The sequence below is a fragment of the Equus asinus genome, chromosome 7, assembly GCF_041296235.1.
Source record: "Equus asinus isolate D_3611 breed Donkey chromosome 7, EquAss-T2T_v2, whole genome shotgun sequence".
NCBI lineage: Eukaryota > Metazoa > Chordata > Mammalia > Perissodactyla > Equidae > Equus > Equus asinus.
The window spans coordinates 106,207,850-106,217,823 of NC_091796.1; the positions used below are offsets into that span (position 1 = coordinate 106,207,850).

Below are 9,974 nucleotides of genomic sequence, written 5' to 3' on the forward strand. Positions count from 1 at the left end.
GCTCCTCTGCCCACCCACCCAGGCCACACGGCCCGGGAAGCCCGCACCCAGGGCCGGCGCGAGGACGTGGGGGAGCCTCTGTCTGCTTGGCTCCTGCCTCTGTCCAAACCCACTTCTTCCCCCTCCTTTTCACAGGTGTCGACCCTGATGACCACCTTGCCCCCCAAATCCATCTCAGCACCTACCTCCAGACAAGCCAACCCGAGACATTTGGCATGGTGCATGACCCAAGAAGGCAGGGAGGTAGGTCATTCGGCACTGGGCCCCACGGCCGGCACTGAGGCCCCCCAGAGGGTAGCAGGGGCATAGTGGTACAGGTGTGACAGCCATCACCAGGAAGAGCCCGGGGGTGGGGGGGAGGGAAGCTCCGACAGGTGTCACCAAGCACGCGGTGGAGACACGTGGAGGACACAGGAGACATGAGGGTATCGGGAATGGTGGCTGTTGCTAAGCACCGCGGTGCTCTCCGGAAAGGTGACAACAGCTGCTGGTGAGTAACAGCGATGGAACGCCCGTGTGAAACCCAGAAGGCCTCCCTGAGGCTCTCACCTCCCACAAGCAGGACAGAGAAGGCCGCAGACCCGGCCCAGGACCCAGTAGACTGAGCGGCTAAAGTTCATGGAAGAGTAAACGCCCGACTGAGGGGGCCGTTCTCCCAAAGCTAGGACAACAGGGACCCTGAAGGCTCTCCCTCCCCAGTGACTCTGAACCCCCCCCTCCCGAGCCTGTGGAGATAGACCCCCCCACTTCCAACAAGAGCTTACAGCTGTGACACTGCAAAGGGAAACAACACAGAGGGCTGCCCCGCTCAGGGCAACTCATGCCCCCTTGGGATCTGCCCACCCTCCCCGCTGGCCGGTAGGCTTCTGGCTAGGATTCAGGACACGTTGGACCAGATAAGGGACCACAAAGGGACTGCAGGATGCAGCCAGCATGCACCGGCAGGGCCCGGGGGAGCACATGGGACTCCCGTCTGATCAGAGACACAGAACATAGAACGCTCTGGGAGGAGTCTGTTAACTCAGCAGCGTCCCAGAGATGTAGGATTACCTCCTGGCAAGGCCTTGGGAGGTGGTGCAGCCTCGCTATCAGGTGGCTCCTGGGAGCCTGAACCAGCGATGGCCACTCTGATTGCAGCTGAAATGCCAGGACTGCCATGACAGACAGTGGGGGACTCGAAGGCCCCAGGAAATGGGTGCCTGGGGCGGACACACTATGTCAGGCCAGGGGGCCGCCAGGTGACAGTGTTCTGAGGAAAGGCCCAGAGGACACATCGTCTACCGAGATCTGAAGACACCAGCGTCACTAAACATTTGGTGGTGGCTGTCCTCTGGAAGGGAGCCAGGGCTGATGGCAGAAAAGGCTATCACAGAGCCAGCCTGCTGATAGTATGGGGCATAGGACCCAAGCGATAAAGGCCAGGTGGTGGCACTAATTCACCACCAGCCAGGGCTTTGCCATCACCACGATGACCAGCCAGTTGGAGGGCAGCCACAGAAGCCCACCCCGCAGAGAGTTATGACCTGAGGGCCAGAGTAGACAGAACAGACAAGGGCATGTCTTGGTTTATGTCAACAGAAGACATCAGGTATGGATCAACTGGAGGCTGAGGCAGTGCCCAGCACGAAGTCATGACCCCTGGCCCGATTTCTATTCTTGAGTCAATCTTTAGACACAAAACTCATTGACTTAAGAGTGGCTGAGTCTCAAGGAGGGAGGACCCCACAATATAATAGCAAGTATACATGGTAAGGTTTCCCCCAATTCTTCATCCAAAGGGAGCTATGGCCATGTAGCTAACAGTACAGTGGGGGAACGGGCACCCAAACGCTGTGAGGACTGTTGGATGCGGGGCCTGAACTGACTCTGAGACCAGGGAACACGAAGCGTCACATGGCCCTACCACAGTGGGGACCAGGGATCCAGGTAATAAACGGGGTCCTATCCAAGGGTCAGCATACCATAAAGCCATGGGGTCCTCAGACGCACCCAGAATTGATTTCTTTGTTCCCAAATGGATAGTTGGAATTGGCATACTTAGCAACTGGTGCACACCCCACACTGGGGCCTTGGTGCATGGGGTAAGAGCTATGGGAGTGGGGAAGGCCGATCAAAGCCTTTGAAACTAACCCCTCCTTGGTCAACATAATAAATCAGAAACAATATCCCTTCCCAGGAGAGGGGATGACAGAGATTAGTGCCACCTTTAAGGAGATGGAGGATGCAGGTGTTGGTCCGCATCACGTCTCTGGTTAATTCTTCAACTGGCCTGTGCAGAAACCTAAAGGATCCTGGGGAAGACAGAAACGACCACATGCCCAGATGGCATGGCTGTGCCAGGGGTGGTGTCTTTGCTAGAGCAGATTAACACGGCCTCAGGAACGTGGTATGCAGCCACTGACTTGACACATGTGTTCTTTTCTATCCCAAGCAAAAAAGGGAGTCGGAAATAGTGCCCATTCGTGCGGAATGAACAACATACGCCTAGTTCCTCCGGGGCCATGCTAACTCGCCTGCCCTGACATTATACAGACCCAAGAGTCTGGACTACCTTGTCCCAGAAAATCATAGTGATCAATTTCATCAATGGCACCATGTTGATTGAGCCAGATAAGTGAAAGGGAATCGGACCACTACAGGCCTCAGGAAGATCCGGCTGCTCCAGAGGGGGGAGGTAAATCCCGTGACATCTCAGGGCCTGCCGTAGCCTTAGCCTTTTTAGGATGCAGCGGTCAGGGGCATGCAGGGCCATCCGCCCAAGGTAAAAGACAAGTTGCTGTCCCTCGCCCCTCATCCGTGGAGAAGGTAGCACAGTGTCTGATGGTTCTGGTTCTAGAGGCACAGACTCCACCCTGAGCGGGGACAGCCCACATCCTGGACTCAGCAAAAGGCTGCCAGCTGTGAGCAGGGGCCAGACCAGGAACAGGCTGTGCTGTACCTCCCAGCCGGGCAGCCTCCTGGCCCATAGGATCCAGCAGCCTCACCGGGGTGGAGGTATCGGTGGCAGGAAAAGATGTCATTGGAGTTTGCCGCTTGCTGAGCTGGACATTCACAACATAGGGCCCTGGACTTCTAGAGCAAGGCCATGCCACCTGCAACAGAGAATCACACTTTTTGAAAAACAACTCCTGGAATGCCCTTTGGTCCTACTAGAGACAGGACGCCTGACCATGTTATACCGAGTGGCCGTTACACCATGTCACACCACGCACCATCAGCCGCTTATCCTGAGTTCTATCAGACCCAACAAGTCCAGATTTAATGGGCCAAGTGGCAGTTCAGCGTCATATGGAAATGGTGTATCCAGGATCAGACACCGAGGAACAGAGGGCGCGAACTGCAGGAGCGGGTTCCCACCTCCCCATGGCACCCAGCAGTGTCGTCTCAGCACCCCTCCCTCTGCCCAGGCCCATGCCCACGTGGAGAAGGAAATGCCTGAATGCAGTTTACGAATGGGTCAGCTCAACATGTGAATGCAAGCCAGAAATAGATGACAGCTGCACCACCCCCTCGCGCCAGGCGGCCTCGCAATCAGCAGAGCTACAGGCGGTCACCTACTTTGCGTGGGAAGAGAAGCAGCCAGAGGTTGGAACACAGATGGACTCAGGAGTGGTGATGAGCGGCCTGGACAGTTGGTTAGGATCCTGAAGGAAAAAAAATTGGTAAATGAGGGGCAAGGAATTCTGAGGCAGAGACATCATGTACATGTGGGAGCAGGAACAAAGGATGACGCCAGCAAACAGCCACCCTAAGAGAGGCCCTAAATCACCAACAGGACCCATACCACTAGAAGCTGCTGGCCCGACAGTGTTGGAACTGTCTGCTAAGGGCGCCTCTGTAGCTCCAGCTCGGGGCCAGGCCTCTGGAAGGATGGGGACGTCCTGCAGGATGCAGCATATACACGGTATCCGCCTTTATGTGCCTCTGTGTCTCCAGCAGGTAAACAAATGCAGGGGTCCAGGAGCCAAGGGACGGAAGCAGGGGACCCCCAGCGATCCACCGGGACTTTGCACTTCCCGTTCCCCCACCGTGGGGCTCCACGCGGCTAGAGACCCTCACTCCCCAAAGGGACACCCTTTCACCAGGGGACACACAAAGGGTCCCAATGAGTTATATTGCTGCCCCCTGGGCAGTTGGGCATCTCAGGTTTATGAGTCTCCAGGTAAGAAGAATGACCTGTGAGGCAGGAGCGACCCACTGATCACAGGAAGAAGTAGGCCCCCGGGTCACAATGGGGGTAGGAAAGAACACGTGTGTGACCAGGTGCCGCTTGGTGCCTCCTTGGCCAATTGTGACATAGAGGAATAAGTATAACAATGCTGGCCTGCGAAAGGCTTGTTGACGGGGGCTCAGGCCCCCGGGAAGGAGGGTCTGAGTCTCGCCTCCAGGGGCGCCGCTGAAGCAGCAGAGTTGACAGCGGAGGGTGAGCGGAATAGAGAACGCATAACCCAAGAGGGACAGGACGAGTGGCAGTCATGGCCCTGAGACCAACTGTGGTGTCCAGGAGCTTCCTCCTCAGAGCTCCCCTCAGGAAGAGAGAGCCAGAATTCTGCAGGAGCTGCTCCCTGAGTGCATATGGAGGAGTGGGTCTGAGCGGCAGACCCCAGCAGGCCTGGAGATGTGTTGCCCAGTGTCCCTTCCAGGAAGGCCTGGCCACCCAGGTGCAGAAGGGTGGCCGTCAGATGGTCCCCTGTGGGCAGCCCCCAATGGCCCCACCTCAGCTTCTGCGAGCGCTCTGCCGCAGTCAGCCCTTCCAGGGTGGTGAACCAGAGCAGGGCGCGTTTTCAGGGCCCAGCCATGTGGCCCAGTAAGGGGCAATCTAATGGGCTCTGTCCCACCTGTGTCACAGCTCGGCCTCTCCCTCCGCCCACTCCTGTTCCCGCCCTCTGCCTTTCTCAGATGTCCATCCCCCATAAACACCTCACACCCCAAGTTCTGTTTCAGTGTCAGCTTCCAGACAACCCAGCCCACAAGGCCTCAAATTCGGGCTCTACCTAATGATTTTAAGCAAGGGGAGGGGGGTGGCATGATGGGGTCTGTGGTTTAGAAAACTCACTCTGGCCCCAGTGAGAAGATGAGCAAGAGGCAGCTGGAGGAGACTCACAGGAGGGGTGGTCGCCTGGCCAGGTGGGAGGATGGAGAGCAGACACACATGAGGTAGAGCGGGGATCGAATCGGGGGCCAAGGTGACAGACAGGATGTGGAAGGAGAGGGAGCAGGTGAGTCGGGTTTATAAGCCGGTATGTGCGGGGGAGGGGGCCCTTGTCTGAGGTGGGAACACAGAGGGCTGGGCAGGCAGGGCAGAAGATGAGCCCAGTGGGGGAGGAACAAGGTTTGAAGTTTTGTGGGTCATCCAGGCGGAGACGGCCCTGGGCAGCTGCCCCTGCGAGCCCCGAGCTCAGCACTCTGGCTGGTCAGCGAGGTCAGAGTGATGGAGGGAGGGATGTGAGAGCTGCGGTGCGGCCAGGCTCTCTCTGCCAGGGTCTCCCTCCCCAGGACATGTGTGGAGGGAGAAGGGAAGGAGGCACAAGACAGCCCTGAGGGACTCCACTGTCGCAGCCCGAATCAGGGAAGAATGCCGTTTCCTGCCAGGCCCCAAGTGGTGGGCATAAACTGCAGGCCACACCCAGACTGGCTTAACCCTCCACCACTTGTTTACAGAGCACCCACTGTGCGCCAGCACCCCCAGCCATGGTCATGGAGAAGGCCTCTGAAGAGCCACAGCTGGCCACATCATGACTCACATCTTTGCACGGTGGGGCCCTCAAAGGCCTCCGAGAGGAAACAGCTCACGTCCTATTTCTGGGGGCATGCCTGCTGTGTTGGGATCCAAGAACAAAACGCAGGGGAGCCAAGGAGGGAAGAAGCTGAAGAGGGGGCTCAGAGCCGGCTCTCTGACCCCCCGCCATGGCCCCCCAACCCCAAGATGCCTCTCCAGCGAGGACGTTCTCGCTTACTTCCTGCTCCCAGAAGCCTGCCTGGCCTCCCCCCAGGGGCCCGGCTCTCCCACATGGGAACTGAAAGCAGCTGACGCCGGCCCCACCTCCGTGGGTTTCAAGTCCGAGGTGAGAGCTGAGGCCCCTGGAGCCACAGATGCCCGCACGCCCTGAACACAGCCTTTTCTCCTCCATGAAGCCACAGCTGCGGGGTCATCGGTGCTCGTGGACACTCGAAGAGCTTTCCAAAGCAGAGGAGGAACAGCACCCACCCTGCCCCATGTCCATAAAACAAGACGCCTACAGTAGGGGAAATTCACAAACACCAGGACATCCCAGCCTTTCCAGAAAGTTGGGTTGCCCTCATTCAGGGGTTCCAGAGGCCCAAGGAGTGGGAAATCTCACCCATTAGCTGGTGCCCAGACAGAATCAGAAGCCAAGGGCATCCTGGGGGAGGCTGGGGGAAGACGTTGTCTGGAGGCCTAGCTGGGGGAGCCCATCAGTCAGCATCCTAGTGAGAGGCCAGTCTTGGGTGAGGAGCAGGAAAGGAGAGAGGAACGCTGTTGCTCCTTTCCCACTGCTGTGTGTGCGGCCCCTGCACGCCCTCCCGGAGCCCACTCTCTGTGGGGCGGAGACAGTCAAGACTCAGCCCCCTGGTCAGGTGCCTTTCTGGGGCAAATCCCTGGTCCCATCTCTAACAACTGCAGACACCCACAATGGGGCGGCTCTGACTGGGAGTACAGAGCCTGAGTGTGGCTTTACCAAATCCACACTTTCTTCTGCCAGCATCAGTGCAGCACGCACCGGCCAGCCTCTTCTGCCCAGGACCTTCCTTTCCTATAATCATCAGAAGAACCCAAGAAGGGGATGAAATTTTCCCCATCTTGCAGATAAGCAGATGAGGCTCACCTAATGTGTTCCCAAAAACTTATGATGTCAGAAATGGCGGAGTAAGAATAAATACGTCAATAAAGAAATAAGGGCAGAAAGTCAGCAAGAATATGATTCCTAAAACTAGGCTCCCGTGTTGGCACTGAGCTCCCTAGCAGCCAAAGCAAAAACAGATATGCAGTCTATTTTAAGATTTACAGTCCACAGAATGGGGCCTTGTCAGGGTCTCAGGAGAAGCCAGAGGCTGTAACTTGCCTGTGGTCCCCCAGCCAAGGAATGCAGGGCTGGAATGGAGATCCCCATCGAGGAGCCCCAGGCATGTGTCAGCTGCTTTGTTAAAAGCCTCTACACTGTGTAAGGCTTCGCATCTGCACAGGCAAGTCCCATAAAAACCTCCTCCTCCTACACGGCCCCAGGCTACCCTCCCATCACCGGGAAAACAGCATCCCAGCTGTTGGCTGGAGACCACGTGTGTGGACATTTCCAGGTGGGGTCAGAAAAAGGAAAAGGTTGTGCTGGGGATTCCATGCCAAGACTCAGGGTTCCTTGCAGCCACTTGACTCTGTGAGGCAGCCAGGGGAATGAGGTGGCTTAGCTCAAGCCTATCACTGTCTACCCTGCTTTGGGGACTTTGCCGCAGGAAATGACCCCCTAAAGTGAGGGGAAAAAATCACTGGCCACAAAATGAGAGAGCAGTATGGCTCACCTCAGAAGAATCAGAAAATTCTCACAGCCCAGCCCTGCGGGCGCCAAGGAAAGGCTGGATTTGCAGCTGGAGCGGGGATCTCAGATGTGGCTCACACGTGCCATGTGAGGTGGGAGGATGTGTGCTCAAGAAGGTCAAGGGAAAAGAGCAACACAGCAGTGGGGGCACAATGGTACAGCCCCCGAGCCCTGGGAGTAAACTGTCTCCTCCCCAGCTGATCCCAGTCCAAACTGAACTTATCACCCCACCCTCATGACCCCAATCCGCTCCTCTTCCCACAGAGACTTCCATTCTCATTTCCCCCAGGATAATAGAACCCCTGATTTTTGCTGGGCACATGGCCACTCAGAATACAAACTACATTTCCCAGTCTTCCTTGCAGCCAAGTGTGGTCATGTGACTAATTCTGGCCAGTGGGATGTGAGCAAAAGTGCACTCCATGTTCCACTTCCAGGTCATGCTCTTAAAGGGGCAGTGTGGGTCTGTCCCTTTCCTGTCCTCTTCCCATCACCCTCCGGAACACAGACATGGTGGGAGCCACCTTGGACCATGCAGGTGAGGGCAAGATGCCAGGGGTGGCGAGGGCCGTGACAGCTTCACAGAGCACAGCTGGCCCCGTAACCTGGACCTCTATGGGAGAGAAATAAATGTCTGCCTTGTTGAAGCTGCTGGTATTTTGAGTTTGTCACAGGCAACCCAACCTATGTCCCAACTCAGACACCATCTCAGCAGATGGCCACTCTGTCCTCTCATCTCCTAGGTCAGAAACCTGGGAGGTCTCAACAGTCAAGCCCCATCCATTAAAAGAACCACAGCTGCCAGTCCCCAGGTGTTTGTCACACACACTGAGCCTCTCCCCTCTATCTTTCCATGGACTTCTTATGACAACCCAAGAAGAAGGCATCAAAACTCCAGATTTACAGTTGAAAAAGGCTGAGACTCAGAGAGGCTGAGCAACTTGCCAAGATCACACAGCTAGTGACCGACACAGCCACCATTCAAAGATCACCAGACTCGAAAATCCATTCTCCTAGTGTCTCCCCTTCCACGTCTCCCTCAAGGCCACATCCTCCTCTCCATTGCCCCAGCCGCTGCCCTGGCCTGGCCACCATCAGCCCTTCCCATCCCAGCAAGGCAGCCTCTGCTCCTCAGGCAAAGTGACCTCCCAAAGGCAATCTGAGGCATCACCGTCCTGCTTAAGCCTGCCATGGCTCCCCACTGCCTCAGCATAAAGGCAGCCTCCTCGCCAGGCTATTAAAGGCCCCTGGAGTCAGGCCCAGGCCCGCCCACCCCGCAGCCACCCTGACCCATACGGACTGCCCCACCCCTGCTCTTCCCACTATGGGCATAGCTCTGTGCTGGGCCTCCAGCTAGACACCAAGAGCCCAGTCGGGGAGGGGCTGTCACACCCATTTCACAGGTGAGGAGCCTGAGGCTCTGGTGGCTGGTGACTCACCCAGGGACCCATAGTCAGGCATCCCTGGAGCTGGGACTCCAGCCCGGTTGTCCATCTTACAAGTCTACTCACTTCCCATGTCATCTAATTTCACTATCAAGAGAGGCCCCGAGCCTACGCAGAACCCCTCCTCAGAGGCTGGGGCCTCACTATGTGGTGGGTGGGGAAGGTGGGAGTAATTTGGTACCATTACACAGGATAGACGGCTCAGAGACAAGTGGTGACCTTTCAAGGATGCACAGCTGGGGAGCACCCAAGAGAGTGGAAGTGCAGAGCCCAGACACCCCTGGCTGGGCCCCCTCTTTCACCTCGCGTTCCTGGAGTCATTTGACGGTGGTCTGACCCCAGCACATTGGAGGTATGCACATGGAAAGTGCCAGGCTGCCCCTTCCTCCTGCGCAAATTTGGGTGACTCCCATGAGCTCTCTGAGGTTCTGTTTCCCCACCTGTCACAGGGACAGTAGCCCTACACATGACTGCCCTGTGGGTCAGAAGAGATGGAGGGGGCCTGGGCAGGTGCCTAAGGAGGTCCTGTCTGGCGGCTCTCATGCACCCCTGGCCTCCTTCTAGTCAGGGCACCGTGTGTGCAAAGGCCCTGCGGGCACAGCCTGGGAGGGTGGTGCACAGGGAGAGCCAGGCCTGGCAGCCTGCCCACTGGCATTCAGCTCTCCCTATGGGACCCTCTAACCCCAAAAACACCCCACTTACTGGGCCGAGGGCTCCTGCTCAAACTTGCAGTCTGCCCCACGGCATCATGTTCAAACAATGGACTTGTGCGCCCTCCACCCCTCCTGGCCTGGCGCTGGGCACCCTCACCCCATGTGAGTATCCTGGAAGTGAGGGGTGGCAGGAGCGGCAGAGAGGCCCAGAGGCGGGAGAGCCTGGGCTACAGGCCTCTGGGAGCCAGGCCCGGAGCAGACCGCTGGCTCCCCAGCCTCTGCCTGGGGAGGGGCTGTCAGAGGAGGGCACAGACCCCACCACCTGC

General features: G+C 57.4%; 1 long non-coding RNA gene across 1 annotated transcript; it reads right to left on the reverse strand.

The window, feature by feature from the left end:
- Positions 1–1,701: 1,701 nt before the first annotated feature.
- Positions 1,702–5,968, reverse strand: LOC106839697 (uncharacterized). Its single transcript, XR_011504893.1, has 3 exons — positions 5,745–5,968; positions 3,559–3,644; positions 1,702–3,092 (listed from the first exon to the last, which is right to left on the reverse strand). It is a non-coding gene; the product is annotated as an uncharacterized lncRNA (long non-coding RNA).
- Positions 5,969–9,974: the final 4,006 nt, after the last annotated feature.